At 33.6% G+C, this 25,284-nt stretch overlaps 1 non-coding gene across 1 annotated transcript; it reads left to right on the forward strand.

Annotated features, from left to right (window-relative positions):
- The first annotated feature begins 14,368 nt into the window (after positions 1-14,368).
- On the forward strand, positions 14,369-14,475 carry LOC136221230 (small nucleolar RNA R71). Its single transcript, XR_010685008.1, has one exon. It is a non-coding gene; the product is annotated as a small nucleolar RNA R71 (small nucleolar RNA).
- The last annotated feature ends 10,809 nt before the right edge of the window (positions 14,476-25,284 follow it).

The following is a 25,284-nucleotide window of genomic DNA, read 5'->3' on the forward strand; positions in this document are numbered from 1 at the left end:
TAAAAGTTCAGGGGACAATCAAGCTTGGAAAAATGATGCATTAAGCCTTCTTCTATCTCTCAACCGTGTGGTAGAGACCTTCAGTCATACACCAGTAGTAATACACCCGAATAAAAAAAATACACGACCTCCCGACCGTTAGAACCATTTCACTAAGAATAATTTCAGTCATCCTATTTTCGACAAATTAAAATTGGGAGTGGTTAATTAGTTCATTGAGATTGTATTTAATTATATAATCCAACTTGATCAATATACGATAGGGGATAAATTTCACTAAATTTGTTCAAAACGACTCAATTTTACTTTTATGTTCAAATCTAGCTCGATTTTGAAAGTTTTACCGTAGTAGAAAAAATTAGTTCTGAACCACTCGAATAATAACATAAATATATAACTATATACATAAAAAAAAAATGGAGCGAGTTCGATTTAGTACATGCAAGTGTAAAATTGGTTCCTAAACCAGAACAATTTTGTATTCGCAACCGCTTATCACTTTATTAGGAAAATAAGATAAGGTATATACGATTTCATTAGAAAATAACAAAATGGTTATAATAGACTCGACCAATAAAAATTCTATATTTTTATCTGTTAGAAAACTCATTTTTTTAACAAATTTTACGATGGACCGGATATAATAAATCTTGAATAATGAAAAATAAAATATATGTATATCAATTTATTAAGAAATAATTAGTGTAAATAATAAATTACATAGTAATATTTATTTCTTCATTGTTAAGATTCTTTAAACTCATACTATAATTTATAAATTTTGGAGATACTTCTCAATGTGAACACTCATTAAACTCCAAAATGGAATTGATTACTGCCATTTCTCTTACTAAATTTGGATTCTTTCTTTATTTTACCTTTTCTTTTTAACTAATAAAAAATCACGTAACTTTATGTATTTACAAGTAAAGAGGAATAGAATGTGATAATATTAGGTAAAGTTAAAAAAAAAAAAAAAAAAAAAAAAAAAACAAACTTTATCGTTTCACGTTTTGTCAAACTAGTATTTATAAAAAAAAACAATCGAGGTTTTTGTTTGCGACCAGAAGATGACTGAGATTTTTCGTTTTACTAAAAACAATAATTTCAAGTGTTAGACGACTTCAAAATTAAAAAACTCAAAAACTTGATGATATTCTAAATAAGTTTAATTTTTGAACTTTTTAATTTTGATGTTATTTAGGTGTCGGTGATAAGAGAAAAATGGGTAAATTACACCCATGGTCACTGAACTTTACCCATTTTCACATTATGGCCACTCAACTTCATTTCTTCCCGGTATGGCCACTGAACTTTACACTTTTTAACACCGCTGGCCACTTAACACCTCAAAACGACCATTGACGGCTAAAAATAAAAAAGCCAAAGTGTTAATGATATTTTAAGGAACTTTAATTCTTGAAAATTTTCGTTTTGAGGTTATTTAAGTGTTGTTTGGTTAGGAGAGAGAAAGTGAATCTTTAGAGAGAGTAATCTCCAAAAAATGTGATTTTCGAAAATAAAAAATGTGGTTTCATGGTAAATGTCGTTCTGAACAACTTTAATTCTTGAATATTTTCATTTTAAGGTCGTTAACAATCATTTTGAGAAGTTAGTTAAAATTGAGTGGCCACCGGTGTTAAAAAGTGTAAAGTTCAGTGGTCATACCGGGAAGAAATGAAGTTGAGTGGCCATAATGTGAAAATGGGTAAAGTTCAATGGCCATGGGTGTAATTTATCCAGAGAAAAAAAGTGAATGTTTAGAGAGAGAAAGCTTTGAAAGTGATGATTTTGGAAAATAAAAATATTTAGTTTCATAGTAAATATGGTACTAAACCACTTTAATTCTTGGAATTTTTTATTTTGAAGTCGTTAAAGGTCATTTTTATAGTGTCAAATTAAACGATCATCATTTTTAGCAAAATGAAAACCTCACTTCTCGTTTGGACAAAAAAAAAATTTACAGATACCGGTTTGATAAAATGTGAAAGCACAAAGGTTTCTTTTAGCCTTTATCCTAAAATATTATAATTTTAGTAGAATAAGTGAATGTTTATAATTTTGTCCGAATATTGAATTAGTATGTAATAAGTTAATGAATAATTGTAGTTTCAGTTATTTTCAATGAATTGCAATTTCGTTTCTTTCTACTTTCTAGTTTTCTTCTTGTGCGTGGCACTACATTAGAGTCATAGGTGTTTGTTGTATTAACTCGCTATTATGCATGATGTCGTTTAAGGTTGTTTCGAGTCGGGTGTGATATCTCCACTCGCATATCTTGTTGATATCATTATCTAGAAACTTTGACTTTTGGGCTTTACTACTTACATGACTAGATCTCTGATCCTGGTTAGGCTAGAAAAACTACTTGAAGACATGAATAGTAAGCCAATAACCTTTGTTGTGGCAATACTGATAAAAGTCCACCATTTGCTCCAACCATCGGGGTAATCTGGCTAGGAGGAAGCCGCAAATCCCGCAAAACCTCTCGAAAAAAATGTAGACAGGAAACTCAAAAACCTTGAATAAGGTGTTCCTCGTAGAGAATAAAGGCATTAACATACATTAGGTTGTTAGCTCGCACGTCCAAACTAGGGGCTTCTAATTCATAAGCACCCCGACACTATACACGATGTTGATCATGACAACGTCCTCATCAGTCAATAAAATCACCATCCTATCCACCGGATACAACTGGGTATTCAAATTAGGGCGTGCCTGGTGTCCAAAGTGTCTCCATCTCTTGGTCCAATTGTGCACATCTATTAGCCACAACTGATCCATGACCTCCCCATACAACTTGCTAAGAGTGATATCTGGCTTGAGAAAATTAGGATGGCCAAGCAACTCCTTGGTATAATGATCCATTGTAGGAAAGAAAGTACATTTATAGCTAACTACGACTTCAAGCTCCTCTGGCTTTTTGGCGAAATAGCTCTCACTGTTCTCACTAGAATCACTAGTCCAAAAAGTTCAAATTTGAAGAAAGTTTAGGCATCTGCGACTAATGGATCCCTAAGTATGGCTTCACATTCGATAGACTAATAATAGAATGCAAGGAAAAGAAACAAAAAAAAATGATGCAAATGAAAAACTAACCTGCTTTGTAGCCTCGTCGAAAAGGCGGTTAATAAAATCCCCTACCTTTCGAGTTCTCTAAGTCACTTATGAAGGCAAAATGGTTCCTGTTGAGCGATTTCCGCAAGTGCACGGTATACGCTTGTAGTAATAAAAGATATCGATCCCACAGAGGACGTTTTTTTTAACAAAACTTATTTACAATCGGTTAAATTTACTTTAAGGTTTATACTATGGAAAAATCGTTTAATCGGTTTTGGTTTTGAAATTGCTAGAATGAGAATTAGATTAGAGTATGAAAACGTTAGAAAATATTCTGACTTAAGAATGAATTTGCAAGATAGGAACTTTTAGTACTTTTTAGAAAAGTAAACGAATGTATTCGTTTGCATTAAGCAAAGAAAACAACTTTAAACTTTGTACGAATTATAAAGATGAAATAAATGACGGAACCTCTAATTAATTGGCTTTGAACATGACAAAACCCTTTCGGGATAGTTGCCCTTAATCAAATTAAAACTCTTTCGAGATAATAATTTGTCTAAGTGTTCAACAAAGTTTCCTTGTAAAGATTTTGGATTAAATACGTTTTAATGAAAACACCAGCAGTCACTTTAGTGGATTGGTTACCATAAGTGCTGCATAAAAATCTATCGAATAGAACGGACTTTATTAGATGAAATATAAATTGATACAAGTTTACAGAGAACATGGAGCATGGAAACATTCAACGGTTTGCAAGTGAACGGGTTGATCAATCATTTCCTTGGGTTTCGTTAGAGTTTGTCAGGCTCAGGGGCGGATCCTCTACTCAATCTTCTCGTTGAATCTTCGTAATAGAGACTAGGTCGGTCTACTACCAAAATGAAAACTAAACTGGAACAATGACTAAACGCTACTAAACTTATTATTATTGAATAAACAATGTGTGTACAGCATATTGCTTTTTACAGAATCGAAATCTAACTTCTGAATCACTTGATTCGGAATTTCTGCATAAATTCTACACTAATCTCTTTTTTCTACATATCTTCAACTCTCCATCAACTCTTTATTTATAGATGTTGAAGAGTCTTGATTGAAGTGTCGTGTCCGTTGTGAAGGATCGCGTCCGTTGTGAAAGGACGTCTTTATCCACCCGAACGATCGCGTTTCGTCGAAAACGAAGGTGTGTAACTAGGCTTCTAAAATCTCCTGCTCGTACCGAGAATGGGGGAGCATCAATTGGTCTTTAAACGAAGGAAGGAAAAGCTGGGGAACGCGTGTTGCGACCGTGAATTTGGGGGCCGCGGTCGCGACACAGAACATTTTTCGGTCTTTCAGCTTTCGTTCGCGTCCTCGATTTGGCGTTATTAATTTATGTCGTCTTCGACTCCTTTTGTAGGGTTTTTCTTCTGTTTTCGAGCTCTTTTCATTCCTATTTGGATCTTATCAAATATTTATGTACCTTACAAGAAAGAAACATATTCGAGAGTAAAAGCTTCCTAAACAGTTATAAATAGCATAAATTCGTAGCAATATTGATGTAATTAACGATGATATTTTAGGTATATTTTGGGCTTAACAAATCTCCACACTTAATCTTTTGCTAGTCCCGAGCAAAATTTCTCTGAATTTATTCTCTAACTAATCTCTTTATAAAAATAAAACATATATCTCTGTATTACCTTTTGAATTAGTTAAGCCGAAAAGACTTACTTCGCATGGCAAATTTATACGCAAAACATCAAACTAACTGAGTATAAATACGATATATCATTCGTCTTGTATTTCCAATTTTGAATTGAAGCATTCGAGACGATATAAGCACGCATGTTATTGAGTCTTTCGTCTCAAGGCATTTCAAAGCACAAAATTTCTTTTCTCAAACCTAAACTAATATTAAAATGAATAAGTACTTGATTGTAATTTATTTGCTTAGTTACGCCCGAGATAATGGTGGTCTTGATCGTAACTTTATACGTATTTTATTGCTTGGTGTTTGCTTAAGAGGTACCGACCATGCCATGGGTGGACGCAATCGTTACTTTAAACTTATACACGCTTATAATTTTTGCTTTAAACGTTCCTTCCATACCTCGATTGTGATAAGGGTGGTCGCAACCGTGGCCAAAAGTAAACGGTACTTAATTATTCTTCCCTTTCATACCTCGATTGTGATAACGTTGGTCTCAATCGTGGCCAAAAGTTAAGAATTCAACTAATTGATTAATTAATATGAATTATAAAATTGAATTGTAAATTGGGAAAAAAAGAAAGATAGCACATTCATCCTATATTGACTTAAAATTCAACATGTATTATGGCTAAAGTTTCCTTAAAAACTTCAATTAGTGTTAATGTAAGACGAAATCAAACCGAGCTAAAATTGTTAGTTCAATTTAATGCCTATAAACCTAATTGAAAACTTAAAATAAGATTATTGTATCATGAATTGCATGATATAAAATAGAGATTGAAATAAAGAATTTATTAACTTAAATACATTCACTCGAGACAATTTTACTTAAAATCGTATCGGAGATTTGAAAAAAATTTTGAAAAATATTACCCGTATAGAAATATTATTTCTAACGATAATGGTAACCTAAAAATAATCATAAGTTAAAATATTTTTAAACATGTGAAAATATAAAGTTTTATAAAAATAATGTTAAATAAATTGTGTTGCAATATATGTTGCACGAACATAAAACAAGTGTTGCTTTTGAAAATGTTGCTTAAAAATTATTTATTCTTATTCTTTGCATAAAAATTTATTCGTACTAAAAATAAAATGATATATGCAATATCTCCTCCCACACTTAAATTGGACCATGTCCTCATGGGTGTAAAAATAAGGGAGAAAACATAAAAAATAAATACGAAATAAGGCATATGAAACAAAGAATTGAAATTGTAGCAAATGAAACATTCAACATAAAATAAAAATAAAAAAAACGGAAAATTGTACCAAACATAGAAAAATGAAAATTGTACCAAATTATAACAAGATAGAAATAAAATGAAAGAAAACAACCTATTCTTGAGGTGGGGAATCCGGAGGTGTAGGTGAAGTCTCCACATTTCGGCGTCGGAAAAAGGAAAGCATCCGATGCCGAGTCGATCTATGCTCACGCCTCAAAAGGTTGAGGTTGTCATTCATCACCATATTGTTTTCCACCAAATCATCAATTCTCAAGTTCATTTGACGATTGTTGGAATTGATTTGGTTCAAAATCCTCCGCAAATCCACCGGATCATCCGCTTGAGGTGCTTGGGGTTGTGGTTGAGCTTGGGGTTCATCTTCCTCTCATACCGCCTCTCCGCCGCCTTCGGTACCTGCAAATTGAGAACTTGAAGCGCCACCACCCATAGTGCCACGAAGGTGGGCAATACGGGAGGCATACGAAATAAAGACGGGGGGACCTTGTGGTAGCAATAAATGAGCTCGCTCAAGAGCCGAGATGTCCAAAAGTGGAACATACCCACGGTAGGTGGACATGTCAAAATCAGCCAATTCACCCCGAGCTCCCAACACAATAGCGGTGATAAAATTACAAAGAGGAATCTGAATGGTAGTAGCCCTCGAAGCACGGAACAAATTATCGAACAACATACCAATGCTATCAATCCTCAAACCTTTAAACAAGCTATCCAAAACATATAAATCCCAAACTTGAACCTTTGAACTCTCAACATGACCAAATAAGGAGAAACTCAAAAATTTATGAAAGAAGAACACACAATTGTCCTTATCAACTTGCTTGAAGTGTTCTTGGAATTAAAATAGTCTTGGTCCGAAAGAGTTTGCCAAACCGCATTATTATCAAAATCTTTAGGCTTATCATAAAAATTAGAGGTAGGGAAACAAAACATATTTCCCATTGCATCATAATCAATGGTGTATGTGATACCATTATTCCTAAAAGAGATTGAGGTTTTCTTCTTATTCATGGTCAAGGTGACCAAAAATTCCACCACATATTCATTAATACGCGGAAAACGCATATTAACGAATTCTTGCCAACCCAATGCCTCAATAAAAGCATCAATTCGAGTAGAGAAATTCAATGTTCTTACCGAATGGAAGTCTAAGAAGTGCATATCCACAAATTGGCGGTCGGCTTATGAAAAATGTTTGAAACGAGCGGCTTCTTCCTCCGAAGTGATGTCAAAATAAGCTCCACATTGAACCCGAAGGCGATTAGCTTCCGTAACAGCGGGCTTGTTACCAACACGCTTAGTCCTAACCATGGTGATGGTGTTTAGTGTTTTTAGGGTTTGAGAAGAAGAAGAAGAAGAAGAAGGAATTGAGAGAAAGAGTAAAGCTTGAAGATGAGTTTGGGGTTTGGAATATGGAAGTGATTGAATAGAAAAGAGGATAGAAATTGGAGTGAATAAATTGGGAAGAGTAAAAGTAGATTTTTGGGGAAGAGTTTGGAGTAAGGGATTGGGTAAAAATAGAGGTGATGTGAGGTTTGTGTAAGAGGTAGGGTTATATAGGGTGATTAGGTGATTGTATAGGTAGAATAGGAATAGGAATAGGCAAAAAATTTGGCAGAATCGGAATCAATAGGGCATAAATCACGCGTGTCGCGACCGCGAATAGCAAAGCCGCGGCCGTGGCACTTGATTTTCAGAGAATTTTTCTCCTGAAATTCGTCCAAGTTTGCTGCTTATACCGAGAATTATTAATTCTCGGTAGAGAATTGGTCAAAATGGCCTATTTGGGTGCCTTTTGACATGGTTTGTGCAAATCTGTTGATGATTTGGTTCCTGAACTTAATATAAAGTGTCCCTGCACTTAAAAACTAAAATAAATGACATTAATTGCAAGGAAAACCAAAGGTTTAACCTTAATAAATTGAATTAAAGTGTAATAAATTGGTTTATGAATAATTAATGACACTTAAATGTCATTGATGCATATAAGTTAAGAGAATCATATTAAGTGCATAATAAGTGCATATAAATATATATTAATTATAGGAACTTAGTCAATTGAATGAATTAATGTTTTAAACTCAATGAATGAAGTTTGTGAAAATTGGATTAAGTGTGAATATATGTGTTAATTAAGAAAACCATGATTTATTCAATATTATAGATTTTATATAGATTTAACCATGATTATATAAAAAATGTAATAAAACATATATCTAACCTTGTAAAAAAAATAGTAAATGAACTAAAATGAAATAGAACTTTATTGAATAAAACAAACTATAAAAGCAAAGAATGAAATGAAATAATACAAAAACACACAAAATATTGACAAAAAGAAAACCTATAAACCTAAACTATTCTATATACTCATCCCTATCAAGTGGGATATTTCTGGCCTTAATACGATCAATTTGAAACTGCACGAAAGTTTCACGTTCCGGTGCAGACAGAAAGTGAGGCCCTGCTCGAAAGACACGTTTTACAAGTCCTTCGTGCTCGAGAAACTCATAGTCAATTGTCGGGAAGAATTCATCATCACTCCAGGGAACATCAATGGTACCCTTTGTACCGAGAATTATTCCACAGATTATATTATCGAACCCAATCTTCTTATCCTTGGATCGAGAAGCGGCGACAAGACCCTCCATCAGAATCTTTGAAGAATCTACTGCATTTCCCTGGAATATATCTCCAAGGACATAGAGATCTGTGTCACGGACCACACTACTGAACGTGCGACCGAATAAACTGTGACACGGGAATTTGTGCAGATACAACATGGAGTTGGAGCGAAAAGAGTGATTATAGGCGAGTTTTGAATTGAATCGCCAGAATCGAGTGAACATTCTCCAAATGTCCGAAGATGTCATGTCTCTTCCAGGATGACGTTTGATTGTATCCCTCGGGGGAAAACCAAACCAAGCATGCAACTCGGGATAACCGAAAGTAAAGATTTCGCCTTCTCGACAAAAACTGAGACGTACACGTCGTTTATTAGTGAAACGCACGGTACAGAAGAATTCGAGTATCCAGTCGCCTATTATTGGAAATCGCATTTGGGCGAATTTTGTCCACCCTAGGCGTTCCATATAGCGGCTCATGTCATCAGTAATGCCTAATTGGCTGTTAAGAAATTCATCCATATACAACATTCCGGTGAAGAATTTGTAACGGTGATTCCAATAACGCCTACCTTCATCGTGATTAAAGATAGGAAAAGGCGCCCATATCGCTTGGATAAGTCTGGGCGTTTATTGCTTGAGGCAGCCTTGTGCCTTGAAGTTTTGTATTTGGTAGGCATGGTGGTTGTTTGAATGAAACAAAGTTGCTGGTACTAAATAGAAAATGGTGTTTTAAAGAAATCAGAGTTCTAATAAAGATGAAAAGAATTGTAACAGAACTTGAATCCTCTAGGATTAATTTATAAGAGTTTTAGATGAAAGGAGGTGTTGTTTTAATCATGAAAAGGTATAAAATGACACCTAGAATTCTCGGCAGAGAATTCCAAATTCTCGGCAGAGAATTGCCTGAAACTTCAATTTCATTTTAATTTCCTAAAATTAATTCTAAAATCATGAAATAAACATATTTTATGCATATAAATCATAACATAAAGTTATCTAATCACAAAAATTGGCATTTAAAAAAAATAAATTAAATTAAATAAAATAAAATAAAATAAAATAAAATGAACAAAAATATGAAAAGAAATAAAACAAAATAAACTGTGATCGATAAACTGGGTGATTTATACGTCAGAAAATCTTGTTACGGACGAAATCTCTAGTTGTGAAATATTTTCGTAATAGATTTTACATCGATTACCACTAACTTTGAAACGAATTCCGTTTGGACCTTCCAGTTCTAAAGAACCATAATCGAATGTTTTGACGACTAAATATGGTCCTATCCATCTGGACTTAAGTTTTCCTGGAAATGTCGTGAATTAAATAACAACACTTTATCCCCAACATTAAAGTGTTTGACTTTAATTTTGGCATCGTGCCATTTTTTCACTTTTTCTTTATAAATTTTTGCATTTTCGTAAGATAGATGGCGTAACTCATCTAACTCATTTAAATCGAGCAAACGTTTCTTACCTGCTTGTTGTAAATCAAAGTTAAGTTCCCTAATAGCCCAATAGGCTTTATGTTCTAATTCGACTGGCAAATGACATGCCTTCCCATACACTAAGCGGTATGGAGTCATTCCTATTGGTGTTTTAAATGCAGTACGGTATGCCCATAACGCATTATTTAGTTTACAAGACCAATCTTTTCTTGAGGATGAAACTGTTTTCTCTAGAATCCATTTGAGTTCTCTATTTGATATCTCCGCCTGACCATTTGACTGAGGATGGTATGGCATTGATACGCGGTGGCGTACTCCATATTTTTTCATAAGCGTTTCAAAACTTCGGTTTATAAAATGAGCACCACCATCACTGACGATGACTCTTGGACAACCAAATCTACAAAATATATCGTCAAGAAAATTAACGACAACTTTAGAATCGCTCGTCGAGGTTGCAATTGCTTCAACCCACTTTGAAACATAATCAACGGCGACTAATATGTAAGTTTTACCATTAGAAGGGGGAAAAGGTCCCATGAAATCTATTCCCCACATATCGAAGACTTCAACTTCTAATATGGTTGTGAGGGGCATCTCATCTTTCCTTCCTAGATTTCCTGTTCTTTGGCACTTATCACAACGAGTAATAAATGAACGGACGTCTTTAAACATCGTAGGCCAAAAGAAACCACATTCAAATATTCTAGCTGCTGTTTTGGTAGCTCCATTATGTCCTCCATAAGGGCTAGAATGGCATTCCGACATTATGGATTCATATTCATTTTCACCAACGCATCTCCTAATTATCCCGTCACCACAAGTTTTGAACAGAAAAGGATCTTCCCAAAAATATTGTTTAATGTCGAAGAAAAATTTCTTCTTTTGTTGGAAATTTAATCCTTCCGGAACAATATTGGCTGCAAGATAATTAGCAATATCTGCATACCAGGGTGACATGACGCTTTTCATTTGATAGAGATGTTCATCAGGAAAATCATCTCGTATACCGTTAGTTTCACCTATGGGACCGTTCTCATCTTCAAGTCTCGATAGATGATCGGCGACAAGGTTTTCTACTCCCTTTTTGTCTTTTATTTCTATATCAAATTCTTGTAACAATAAAACCCATCTAATTAGAAGTGGTTTTGCATCCTTCTTAACAAATAAATATCTTAATGTTGCATGATCAGTGTAAATAATAACTTTCGAACCTAACAAGTATGACCTAAACTTATCACATGCAAAAACTACAGCTAACATTTCTTTCTCAGTGGTGGTGTAGTTTAATTGTGCACCGGAAAGTGTGTGACTTGCATAATAAATGACATGAAGTTTCTTATCCTTCCTTTGTCCTAAAACACATCCGACAGCTAAGTCACTTGCATCACACATAATTTCAAATGGTAAATCCCAATCGGGTTTAGCAATAACAGGTGCACTGACTAAAGCTGTTTTTAATGTTTTGAAAGCTTTAACGCAATCTTCATTAAAATCAAAGGTAGAATCTTTCATGAGTAGATTAGTGAGTGGTTTGGAAATTACAGAAAAATTCTTAATAAATCTTCTGTAAAAACCGGCATGTCCTAAAAATGATCTTACTCCCTTAACAGTAGTTGGAGGGGGTAGTTTTTCTATTACTGAAGTTTTTGCTCTGTCCACTTCTAATCCTTTTTTAGATATTTTGTGACCTAAAACAATTCCTTCGTCAACCATGAAATGACATTTTTCCCAGTTTAATACCAAATTTGTTTCTTCACACCTAGACAAAACTTTATCCAAGTTTTCTAGGCACGAATCAAAAGAATCTCCATAAACTGAAAAATCGTCCATAAAAACTTCCATGATATCTTCAATGAAATCATTAAAATCACAGTCATACAACGTTGAAATATTGCAGGTGCGTTACATAGACCAAAGGGCATTCTCCTATATGCAAATGTTCCGTAAGGACATGTGAAGGTTGTTTTATCTTGGTCATCCGGGTAAATGTATATTTGAAAGAATCCGGAGTAACCATCTAGAAAACAGTAGAAAGTGTGACCAGCTATCCTTTCGATCATTTGATCAATGAAAGGAAGAGGAAAATGATCTTTCCTAGTTGCTTTATTTAAATTTCTATAATCTATACAAACCCTCCAACCAGTGGTGGTTCGTGTAGGTATTAATTCACCTTCTTCATTCCTTACAACTGTTATGCCTCCCTTTTTAGGTACGCAATGGATTGGACTAACCCATTCACTATCCGAGATAGGGTAGATGATTCCATTGTCCAGAAGTTTAGTAATCTCGTTTTTTACTACTTCTTTCATATTCAGATTTAGGCGTCTTTGCCTATCCGCTTTAGGTGGCTTATCTTCTTCTAAGTGAATTCTGTGCATTACGATGCTCGGATTAATACCTTTTAAGTCTGATATTTGCCAACCCATACTTCCTATCCTATTTCTAACAACTTCTTTCAATTTCTCTTCTTGGACTTGTGTTAATTTGTTAGAGATAATAATAGGTAGAGAATCGCCTTCGCCTAAGAAAGCGTACCTCAAATGACTTGGTAATTCTTTAAGTTCTAATTTAGGTGGAACTATAATTGAAGGCGGAACTCGTCCATCTTCTCGAATCAAAGGTTCTGGTTCCTTATCTTCTAGTTCCTTACTCATTATAGGTTCTATTATTTCTTCTTTTTGAACAATGTCATTTACACATTCTTCAATTAAATCAAGTATCATACAAGCGAAATCCTCCATAGGATATTCCATTGCTTGATTCATATCAAACTCAATCTTATCATCGCCTATTCTTAAAACTACTTTCCCTTCCGACACATCAACTAGAGCACGTCCCGTGTTCATAAACGGTCTACCAAAGATTAGCGGACAATTTACGTCATAAGCAAAATCTAAAATAACGAAATCGGTAGGAAAAATAAATTTGTCAACTTTAACTAAAACATCCTCAATTATACCGTATGGTCTTTTAGTGGTTTGATCCGCTAATTGCAAAACCATATTGGTACGTTTGATGTCTTCTTCTAAGCCTAACTTATTAAAAATAGATAATGGCATCAAGTTAATGCTTGCTCCTAAATCACAGAGACAACTGGGAAATTCAATATCTCCCAATTTACACGGAATGGTAAAACATCCAGGATCCTTGAGTTTTGTGGGCAAATTACTTGACACAATTGAACTACAATCTTCAGTTAGCGAAATGGATGAAATTCCTTCCCAACTGATTTTCTTCGAAATTAAATCTTTGAGGAATTTACCATAATTGGGAATTTGTGTAATCGCATCCATAAATGTTAAATTAATATGCAAAATTCAATTAAGTTTGTCTAAAAATGTTAAAAGTTGTTTGTCATAGTCCTTATTACGGACTTTGTGTGGAAAAGGTGGTTTGGGTACAAAAGTTTTTGTACTAGAGTCAATTGGTGCATCTTTTTGTTTTAATGTATCTTCTTTGGGTTTTGATAAATCAGTTCCAGGTAAAGTTGAATTTTCGGGCATTTCCGGGCCTGAGTAATTTTTCCCTGAACGAAGAATGATAGCCTTAACATGCTCTTTCGGATTTTCTTCCGTATGGCTTGGAAGACTTCCCTCTTTGCGGGATGGAATTGATTTAGCGAGTTGTCCAATTTGAATCTCCAAATTATGGATGCTGCTGATCGAATTTATTCTCGATCCGTTTAAAACCATCGTCGTGATTACTTATTTTTCCGCTCATAGCATCAATAATTTTGTCGATTTTAGAAGATAAAGTGCTAATCGTGTCTCTGGATTGATTTTGATAATTAGTAGTACGATTTTGATTAGCATTAGCATTATTATTATCTGTCTAGTTAAAGTTAGGATGATTTCTCCATCCAGGATTATATGTATTGGAATAAGGATTATTATTTTGGTTTTGTCCTTTGACAAAATTTACCTGTTCAATTTCACTCATACCTTCGTAATCCACATCTGTTTGGATTGGCTTACCATTAGAATCACACGGTGCCATAAACCTATCAATTTTGTGCGATAAGGCAGAAAATTGGGCTTGCAACATCGTTACTGGATCAAGATTCATTATACCTTTAACTGATGAAGTAATTGAGGATGATGGTTTCGCTGATGGTACGTGTCCACGTTCCGCGGGCCACATACTACTGTTGATTGCCATTTCCTCCAAAAGTTCTCTTGCTTGGGCAGATGTTTTCTTCATGAATAACCCTCCAGACATAGCGTCCAATGAACCTCTAGTTGTAGGATTTAGTCCATTATAAAATGTTTGCATTAAAAGTTCAGCGGGCAATTGGTGGTGTGAGCATAAACGTTGAAGTTCTTTAAAACGTTCCCAAGCCTCATAAAGAGTTTCATTATCATTTTGAGAAAAAGATGTTAACTCTTTAATGACTCTTGCGGTTTTTGCTAAAGGAAAATTTTTTTATAAAAATGCTTGGGCTAATTGCTCCCAAGTCTCAATTGATGCGGCTGGCATAGAAGTTAACCATTCTTTGGCTCGATCCTTGAAAGTAAAAGGAAAAAGGCGAAGTTTGATTGCTTCTGCAGTTACATCAGTAATTTTAAAAGTGTCACAAATTTCTAAGAAATTTGTCAAATGGGTATTAGGATTTTCGTTAGGTAACCCGTAAAACGTTACATTATTTTGCAACATATTAAGCAACGCAGGCTTAATTTCAAAATGATGTGCATTAATTTGGAGTCTAACTATACTGTTTGTTACACCGGCCACTCCTGGCCTAGCGTAATCCATAAGTGTGGCCATAACTTCTGGCTCGGTAATTTTAGTTTTTACTGGGGTTTTGTTTTTCTTTTTCTTTTCTTTCTTGTTCTTTTTAAGAGTTCTTTCAATTTCTGGGTCAATAGGATCTGGTGACGTGCCCGAACTTCGAGAACTGCGCATGAACTTGAAATTTCGCACGAACCGAAACTACCTAAAAAAACAGAATTTGAAAAATAAATATGTTAGTAATTGAAAATAAATAAAATATAAAAGTATGAATAAACCTAGATTTGTAATAAAACACGAAAAATTTAAAATTTTATCAAAAATTTTGGCGTTCCCCGGCAACGGCGCCAAAAACTTGTTGAGCGATTTCCGCAAGTGCACGGTATACGCTTGTAGTAATAAAAGATATCGATCCCACAGGGAACGTTTTTTTTAACAAAACTTATTTACAATCGGTTAAATTTACTTTAAGGTTTATACTATGGAAAAATCGTTTAATCGGTTTTGGTTTTGAAATTGCTAGAATGAGAATTAGATTAGAGTATGAAAACGTTAGAAAATATTCTGACTTAAGAATGAATTTGCAAGATAGGAACTTTTAGTACTTTTTAGAAAAGTAAACGAATGTATTCGTTTGCATTAAGCAAAGAAAACAACTTTAAACTTTGTACGAATTATAAAGATGAAATAAATGACGGAACCTCTAATTAATTGGCTTTGAACATGACAAAACCCTTTCGGGATAGTTGCCCTTAATCAAATTAAAACTCTTTCGAGATAATAATTTGTCTAAGTGTTCAACAAAGTTTCCTTGTAAAGATTTTGGATTAAGTACGTTTTAATGAAAACACCAGCAGTCACTTTAGTGGATTGGTTACCATAAGTGCTGCATAAAAATCTATCAAATAGAACGGAATTTATTAGATGAAATATAAATTGATACAAGTTTACAGAGAACATGAAGCATGGAAACATTCGACGGCTTGCAAGTGAACGGGTTGATCAATCCTTTCCTTGGGTTTCGTTAGAGTTTGTCAGGCTCAGGGGCGGATCCTCTACTCAATCTTCTCGTTGAATCTTCGTAATAGAGACTGGGTCGGTCTACTATCAAAATGAAAACTAAACTGGAACAATGACTAAACGCTACTAAACTTGTTATTATTGAATAAACAATGTGTGTACAGCATATTGCTTTTTACAGAATCGAAATCTAACTTCTGAATCACTTGATTCGGAATTTCTGCATAAATTCTACACTAATCTCTTTTTTCTACATATCTTCAACTCTCCATCAACTCTTTATTTATAGATGTTGAAGAGTCTTGATTGAAGTGTCGTGTCCGTTGTGAAGGATCGTGTCCGTTGTGAAAGGACATCTTTATCCACCCGAACGATCGCGTTTCGTCGAAAACGAAAGTGTGTAACTAGGCTTCTAAAATCTCCTGCTCGTACCGAGAATCTTAAATTCTCTACCGAGAATGGGGGAGCATCAATTGGTCTTTAAACGAAGGAAGGAAAAGCTGGGGAACGCGTGTCGCGACCGTGAATTTGGGGGCCGCGGTCGCGGCACGAAACATTTTTCGGTCTTTCAGCTTTCGTTCGCGTCCTCGATTTGGCGTTATTAATTTCTGTCGTCTTCGACTCCTTTTGTAGGGTTTTTCTTCTGTTTTCGAGCTCTTTTCGTTCCTATTTGGATCTTACCAAATATTCATGTACCTTACAAGAAAGAAACATATTCGAGAGTAAAAGCTTCCTAAACAGTTATAAATAGCATAAATTCGTAGCAATATTGATGTAATTAACGATGATATTTTAGGTATATTTTGGGCTTAACAGTTCCTCCTCGCTCAATTAAAAGCTAAACACCCTTTCATTGCCATATTACAATAAATGATCTATAAATCATAGACTGGGGGGGACATCTATTACGGATCCTCTAAATTAAAGACACAAGACCAAACATGCATGAAGCTCTCAAGAGGATCCCACTTATAGATCCAGAAAGCTCTTTATTCCTACGACGGCCTATAGCCACCGCCTTACCTAGAGGCATCATGGTAATTTCGTTCCTAGGACAGATTCTACTTTTCACTTTTAATATATTTTTCCTGACAACCTTATTGAATTTGGCATCATAGTGTACTCAGAGGGTCCACCCTGGTGCAAGTCAACCTATGAAGATAGAGTCAGCGATCAAGCTCTTGAGAGAGACCCAACAGGAAGGAATCCTTGAGGAAATCTAATTCCTCTAAAATAGGATTATCTCCACTAACACGAGACTCCTAATTAACATGGGACTCTATATTCCCAATCAGGTAATACATGTTTATAGAAACATGGGTGGTTGTTTTATGTCTCCCTATATGAGTGTTATCGTATTTCCCTCATTGAAAAACATGAGAGTTTTGTCTATCATCACATAAATTTGACTCATTGAAAGATCACCTTATTGAGTGCATTTCGTTTAACACAATGTTGATAGCTGAAATTGGTATTAGGTCCATGACAAACAAGGAAAATTTTCAATGAAAATCGGCTATAAAGAATTGATGTCTCAAGCCTAGTCTGGTTTGTTGATGTTAACAGCTCCCTCTAGAATAGCGTATGAAAGCTTATTGTTCCCCAAAAGTCAAGAACATTGTTTGGTGGGTTCTTTCCTCTTGCCTTCTTATGCTATCAACGCTAACACATCATAACCACTAAATCAACTTCAAGCTTGCTCCTATTAGAGATGATTAACTGCTAGAAATCCTTAAAAGGTATTAAATAAACCATTAATGTCACCATTGTCTATACAGATCCAAAGTTGTCTAGCCAAACTACGCTCCACAAGGACGTGGTAATCATTCTCTTTATACACAACACAGAGGAGGAAGGCATTGTAAATAGGAATATGGAAGTATTGAAGCATTGATAGCGTAGGAAGGTAAGAGGAAAGAACCTGCCAAACAAGGTTCTTAACTATTAAGGAACATTAAGCTTTCATACGTTTCATACGCTATTCTAGAGGGAACTGTTAACATCAATGAACCAGACTAGGCTTGAGACATCAATTCCTTATAACCACTTTTCAATGAAAATTTTGCTTGTTTGTTATGGACCTAATACCAATTTTCATCTATCAACCATATGTTAAGCAAAATGCACTCAATAAAGTGATCTTTCAATGGACAAGATTTATGAGATGATAGACAAAACTCTTATGTTTTTCAATAAAGGAAAATATGATAACACCCATATAGGGAGACATAACAAATAAAGAAGAAACTATGAGATCTATCATCATAGATGAATACAAAATCTATGCAATAAAGAAAAAGAAAAAGAAAGTAAAGAAATAGCTTATCTTCTGGCTAGAAGCTGAAAGAACACCCCAAAGAAAAGATAAGTTTTTAGAACTTCACTTTCCTATTTAATGGCTTTAAAGAAGAGATATCTATCATCTGCAAAAAAAAAAAAAAAAAAAAAAAAAAAAAAAAAGAGTTACTGACGGAATAAACCTAACTACTCGACCACTATAGATGAAACCATTCTTTTTCAAGCTTTGTTGGGGAGGCAGACAAACTTTCTGCATAAATTAAGAAGATATACAAAGAGATCATGTCACCTTGCCAAAGGCCTTTTGAGGATTAATTTTCCCAATAATATGTCCACTATTAACTATGTGATACCTAACTTTGCTAACGCATTGCATAACTAGATTAATCCAGTTTTGATTAATTATCCGAGCTTATCCATCAGTTTCTTTATAAAAACTCATTCCACCATGTCATAGGTTTTAGACATATCCATTTTAATCGAAGTAATGTCCATCTTCCCCTGCTTTTTTTTTTTGTAAAAAATGATTCAACTCAAAAGCGAACATCACATTATCATAAATTAGTCGCTCTCGGATAAAAGCACTCTAATAAACTGAAATAATATTAGGAAGGATGCGCTTTAATTAATCTATTAGCATGAACTTTTAGGATTATTTTGTAAATAATGTTACACAGAGCAATGAGCCGAAGATCAGAGATTTTACCAAAGGGTTCTTCTTAGAGATTAAGATAATATTGGTGTCATTTATGTTATGTGGAATAAAAACTGAGTTGAGCCAACGTAAATAGGAAGCTGTAACATAATCCCAATAACATTCCAAAAATTCGGATAGAAGTATGGATTAAAATCATCTGATACTAGGCTCTTGTCCGAATTGAGTACTGATTTGGTTATTTATGAATATGTATGATTGGATTTTTGAATGAAGTTTTTGAAACTTTTGATTTTCCTTCATTTGAGACTCGTGAAACACCTTTTAAGTGGCAGGTCTCAATTATAAATGCTAATTGGATAGCTTTTTGTCATTTATAAATTATTTATTTACCAAAATTTGTTTAGAATGTTAGATATAAAATAAATTGTATTGGATCAAAATAATAATTAAAATATAAATTTGACTTTTGTAATCCAATTTAAGTTTGGATGTATCTCATAAACAACATATATAAGGTTAACTTTTAAATGTGAATATCTAGTGCAATTACTAGGTACTATAAATATGCAAGTTTCCTATTGATAACACTAATTTTTAAAAACTATTTATCATTTTTTATATACTTAAAATATTTATATTGAATTGGTACTTTAATAAATAACATTGTAGATACAAAATTTTAATTAATTTCTTAATTATATCAAAATATTTAAAAATAATGTTTCCAAAATGCAAAATGATAAGTACGCTACATGTCTTCAATTAGATAATTTCTCCCAAGAAGGTAATTGTACGGGTTATACATGTTCAACCCGAGTCTTTTGCAGTAAATTGTGGATCACAATTACAACATGTGTAACCTTATCAAGTTGATAGTCAATCTCCACCACTAAGTGGTTACCACGTGGAATACAGCTCATATAGGGTTCACAATCATGTTATCTATATATCCTATAAATGAAAAAGTACCCAGCTTACAAAAGGTAATATTTACATACTTTTTCGTATCTTTCCCCTTTAGTTTTGCTAACTTAAGCATCAGAGTGGGTCGTTGATTCTCAGTCCTCCTTTATCTTTTTTATGTCTTATCTCAAGCATTATAAGGACCCTAAAAAGCTCAACTTAGATTGTCTTAGATCAAATTAGTGCGGTGAGCGTGGATCGAAGAACTAAAGCCATGACTCAACTTAACAGTATGGTGATCCCTCTATCATCAAAGTTTTGTTTAGCAACTCCACGAGCGTCCTATTCCATTGGAAACAGCATGGCCATTCCTAGGTCTGAGCCTGGGCAGAAGGGGTGTATGCCTAGAGCCTAATAGAGGAGGAGCCCAAAATTAACATTTTTATAAAAAAATTTGTATAAATTAAATCTCAAAAGATGCAACGATAACAATCCAAGATCCAAACAATTGCAACACACATCTACGCTCCAAATGAAGGATTTTGGAGATGGATATCTCCTACGGGGGCAACTTCAGACGATATGATGTCTAGTTGAACAAGCAACAGAGTCCTATCTCTATGGATGCTTGTTGGCCTCTATACTTCATTGAGCTCTACCATGACATTCGCCATCTATATCACGTGGTCAACTTTGAGGATATTCATAGATTTTTGCACGGATCCCATATTATAGATGAGCCATTTGGTAATCTCATTTATAAACTTTCTTTATTCGACATCAAACAAACACAAACATACTTCCATGTGCAGATCAAATTATAGGTTGATGGTAGAAGTCCGAGTGGATTATCATTTGCATCCAAAGGAGTTCTAGATCTATGTGGAGGATTTAAGGGTGAATGGATGTTTGATGACAGAGGGATCACCAGACTATTAAGTTGATTCATGGCTTTATTTCTTCGATCCACATCGCACCAATTTGATGTGAGACAATCTAAGTTGAGCTTTCTAGGATCCTTTCAATGCTTGAGATAAGACAGAAAAAAGATAAAGGAGGACCAAGAACTAGCGATCCACACTGATGCTTAAGCTACAGAGCTAAAGGAGAAAGATACTAAAAAGTATGTAACAAAGGTATACAAGAAAAATGTTACCTTTTTGTGAGCTGAGTACCTTTTCATTTATAGGATATACAGATAACATGGTTGTGAACCCTAAATGAGCTGGATTCCACGTGGTAACCACTTAATGGTGGAGATTGATTATCAACTTGATACAGTTACACATGCTGTAACTGCGATCCGCAATTTACGGTGAAAGACTCGGGTTGAACATGTATAACCAGTAATCCCTCTTGATTGGTCCACGTGACACTAATAGTTACCTTCTTGGGAGAGATTATCGTATTGGACAACGTGTAACGTATTTATCATTCTCCATTTTGGAAACATTATTTTTAAATATTTTGGTATAATTAAGAAATTAGTTAAAATTTTGTATCTACAATGTTATTTATTAAAGTACCAATTCAATATAAATATTTTAAGTATATAAAAAATGATAAATAGTTTTTAAAAATTAGTGTTACCAATAGGAAACTTGCATATTTATATAGTAACTAGTAATTGCACTAGATATTCACATTTAAAAGTTAACCTTATATATGTTATTTAACCCAAACTTAAATTGGATTACAAAAGTCAAATTTATATTTTAATTTAATTATTATTTTGATCCAATACAATTTATTTTATATGTGACATTCTAAACAAATTTTGGTAAATAAGTAATTTATAAACGACAAAAAGCTATCCAACAAACATTCATAATCGAGACATGTCATCTAAAAGGTGTTTCACGAGTCTCAAATGTAGGGAAATCAAAATTTTCGAAAATTTCATTAAAAAATCCAATTATACATATTCATAAATAACCAAATTTGTGCTTAATTCGGACAATAGCCCAGTACCAGACGATTTTAATCCATACTTCTATCCGAATTTTTGGAATGTTATTGGGGATTATGTTATATCTTCCAATTTACATTGGCTCAACTCGGGTTTTATTCCATATAACATAAATGACACCCATATTGTCTTAATACCTAAGAGAATCCTCCCGTAAAATCTCTGATATTCGGCTCATTGCTTTGTGTAACATTATTTATAAAATAATCCCCAAAGTTCATGCCAATAGATTAATTAAAGCGCATCCTTCCTAACATTGTTTCAGTTTATTAGAGTGTTTTTATCCCAGAGCGACTAATTTATGATAATGTGATGCTCGCTTTTGAGTTGAATCATTTTTTACAATAAAAACCCAGGGGAAGACGGGCATTGCTTCGATTAAAATGGATATGTCTAAAACCTATGACATGGTGGAATGAGTTTTTACAAAGAAAATGATGGACAAGCTCAAGTAATTAATCAGAACTGGATTAATCTAGTTATGCAATGTGTTAGGAACGTTAAGTATCACATAGTTAGTAGTGGATATATTATTGGGATAAGTAATCCTAAAAAAGGCATTAGACAAGGTGACACGATCTCTTCTTATCTCTTCCTAATTTGTGCGGAAAGTTTGTCTGCCTCCCCAACAAAGCTTGAAAAAGAATAGTCTCGTCTATAGTTGTCGAGTAGCTAGATCTACTCCGTCAGTAACTCATATTTTCTTTGTAGATGATATATATCTCTTCTTTAAAGCTACTGAACAGGAAAGTGAAGTTTTAAAAACTTATCTCTAATATTATGCTTCTCCTTCAGGCCAACATAATAATTTGGAAAAGTCTTCATTTTTCAGTAGGAATTGCTCTAGTTCAGTTCAACAAGAATTGAATGCGTTCTTTGGCATTCATACTAACCAAGTGGTGGCGAAATATTTAGTGTTTCCTTCTTTGATTGGTCATAATAAAATTTAAATAATCTTTCAGTATGTCGGAGATAGAGTCAAAGATAAGCTTAACAGTTGGAAGTCCAGACTATCCCTTCATATGTTACGTCTCTCTTTCTCATTCCTAACCTATTATGTGCGGAGCTAAAACGTCTTATGAATTCTTATTGGTGGGGATCAGGTAATGATAATAGTAAAGGAATTCAATGGAAGTCCTGTGACAGCGTATGCCAAAATCTCAAGGTGGTATAGGTTTCCATAAGTTTCAACCATTTAATTTAGGTCTTCAAGGTAAACAAGATTGGAGGCTTTTCTCTTGTCTGAATTCTCTTGTGGGTCAAGTCTATAAGGCAAAATATTATCTCGATTCAAATTTTCTTAAAACTAAGTTTAAAAAATATCCAAGCTTCTTTTGGAGAAGTATTATGGCTGCCTATGATCTTATGAAGGAAGGGGCTCGGTAGTTCACCATCTCTAATAGGAGCAAGCTTGAAGTCGATTTAGTGGTCATGATGTGCATATCCTACGGAGAAATGGAAACTCTATGGTTTGGAAGAATAAATATGATCTGATGGGTGTTTTGTTTAGCAACGCCACGACATTCCTCTTCTAATCGAAATAAGCTAATGGTCTACAAAGTTCTCAAATTTCGAATGGGTTTGTCTCATCTTGTTGGTCTCTTCCTAGCCATGCCTTGTTAAAGTGCAACATAGATACTTCTATCTTCTCGGCTGTTAACTTGGCGGGGTTTGAGATGATTGTTAGAAATTGCCCGGGTTTGGTTGTTCAAGCTAGAAACGGTTTGATGTCTTTCTCATAACACCCGCTTCTTGTGGAAGGTCTTAGTATCAAAGAAGCTCTTAGCTTTATTAAGTGATAATAAAATGTGATTGTGTAATCTAATTCACAAACTGTCGTAAATGCTATCAGTCGTAAAAAAGATATAAATTCTATGTTTGAGCTTATTATCTCCGATTGCAAATTCATTCTCAAGAAATTGATTAATTGTTCTCTTCACTTTGTAAGACGATCTATAAATCAAGTTGTCTTTACTTTAGTTAGAGTGACTGATTCCGAGTCTTTCCGTAGTTAAGAATTGAATAAAAAAAATTATTTAAAAAAAATATAAATATTCAAACAAAAGAAATATAATTAATAAAATCAATATAAGTTATATATCCACAAAATGTGCAATGAAACTTCACTTTTGGGAATTGTTTTTTTCGGAAGTTTGTAAAGTAGCTTTCTGCTTTACTTTATATATATATATATAAATATATAAATATAAATATATAAATAAAGTATTTATAGTCATTTAAGTTCAGACTAGGTAAAAAAAAAAGTTCAGACTAGGTAAATTACACCCATGGTCCTTGAACATTATACTTTTTAATATTATGGTCACTGAACATTATACTTTTTAACATCGGTAGTCACTTAACGTCTCAAAACGACCATTAATGGCTTCAAAATAAAAAATTCGAAGAGTTAATGATATTCTAAGTAACTTTAATTCTTAAAAAAAATCATTTTGAAGTCATTTATGTTTTAGTTGATTAGGAAAGATAGTGAATTTTTAGAAAGAGGAAGCTCCAAAAAAGGTGATTTTGGAAAATAAAAAATGTGGTTTCAAGGTAAATGTAGTTCTGAACAACTTTAATTATTAAAAATTTCATTTTGATGTCGTTAACGGTCATTTTGAGGAATTAGTTAAAGTCGAGTGGCCACCGATATTAAAAAGTGTAAAGTTCAGTGACTACTATACCGTTAAGAATTGAAGTTCAATGACCACAATGTTAAAATAAGTAAAGTTTAGTAGCCATGGGTATAATTTACCCTTAAAATCACTTAAGTTTGCTTTTATTCCAATAAAATAATTTTAAAACATTTTTCAGTCATCTTTTTTATCAAAATTGTTAATGTAGCATCTCAGCATCACGTTAGCGTCACCTGTTATATTAAAAAAATATAGTTATACATTTTTAATTAACAATCAATATGCTACGTGGGTTAATTCATGGTTAAAATTTTAATTGATAATCCTTATTTACATGAATTAATTTATGGTTAATTTTTTTTAATGCTACGTGATGTTGAGGCATGTGATTAGATTAGATATCATGGAATCAATCAACTATGGCGGAAAAATGATCAGAAGACATTCAAAATGACTTTATTAAAACAAAAATAAATTTAAGTGATTTTATTAAAACAAATTAAACTTTTATGATCTTTTAAAACATTATCAACTTTTGTGATCAACGATACTAATTACTCTACCGGAATGGTAACCTGGACGGTGGCCAAAAGAATCATATCTCAACTATCTATTGGTCCGTCTTAAATTTTTTTGAATGCTTCGTGTTAAATTTTCATCGGACATTTAATATTTAATAGAAATTAAGTAAATAATAATTTTTTTTTGATAAATTCTAATAATGTAAATTTTAAATGATTAAATATCTAAATTATATCAGGAATAATGAAAGGAGTAGAAAAAATGAATTTTATTATAATATATAAGGGTAAATTATATTTATAGTCACTGAACTTTACTTATTTTAATATTATGGTCACCAAACTTCAATTTTTAACGGCATAGGCGTCAAACTTTATTTTTTTTAACACCGGTCGCCATTGAACTTTAACTAATTCTTTAAAATAACCGGTAATGATCTCAAAATGAAAATATTCAAGAATTAAAGT

This window comes from Euphorbia lathyris, chromosome 2 (genome assembly GCF_963576675.1).
Source record: "Euphorbia lathyris chromosome 2, ddEupLath1.1, whole genome shotgun sequence".
Lineage (NCBI taxonomy): Eukaryota > Viridiplantae > Streptophyta > Magnoliopsida > Malpighiales > Euphorbiaceae > Euphorbia > Euphorbia lathyris.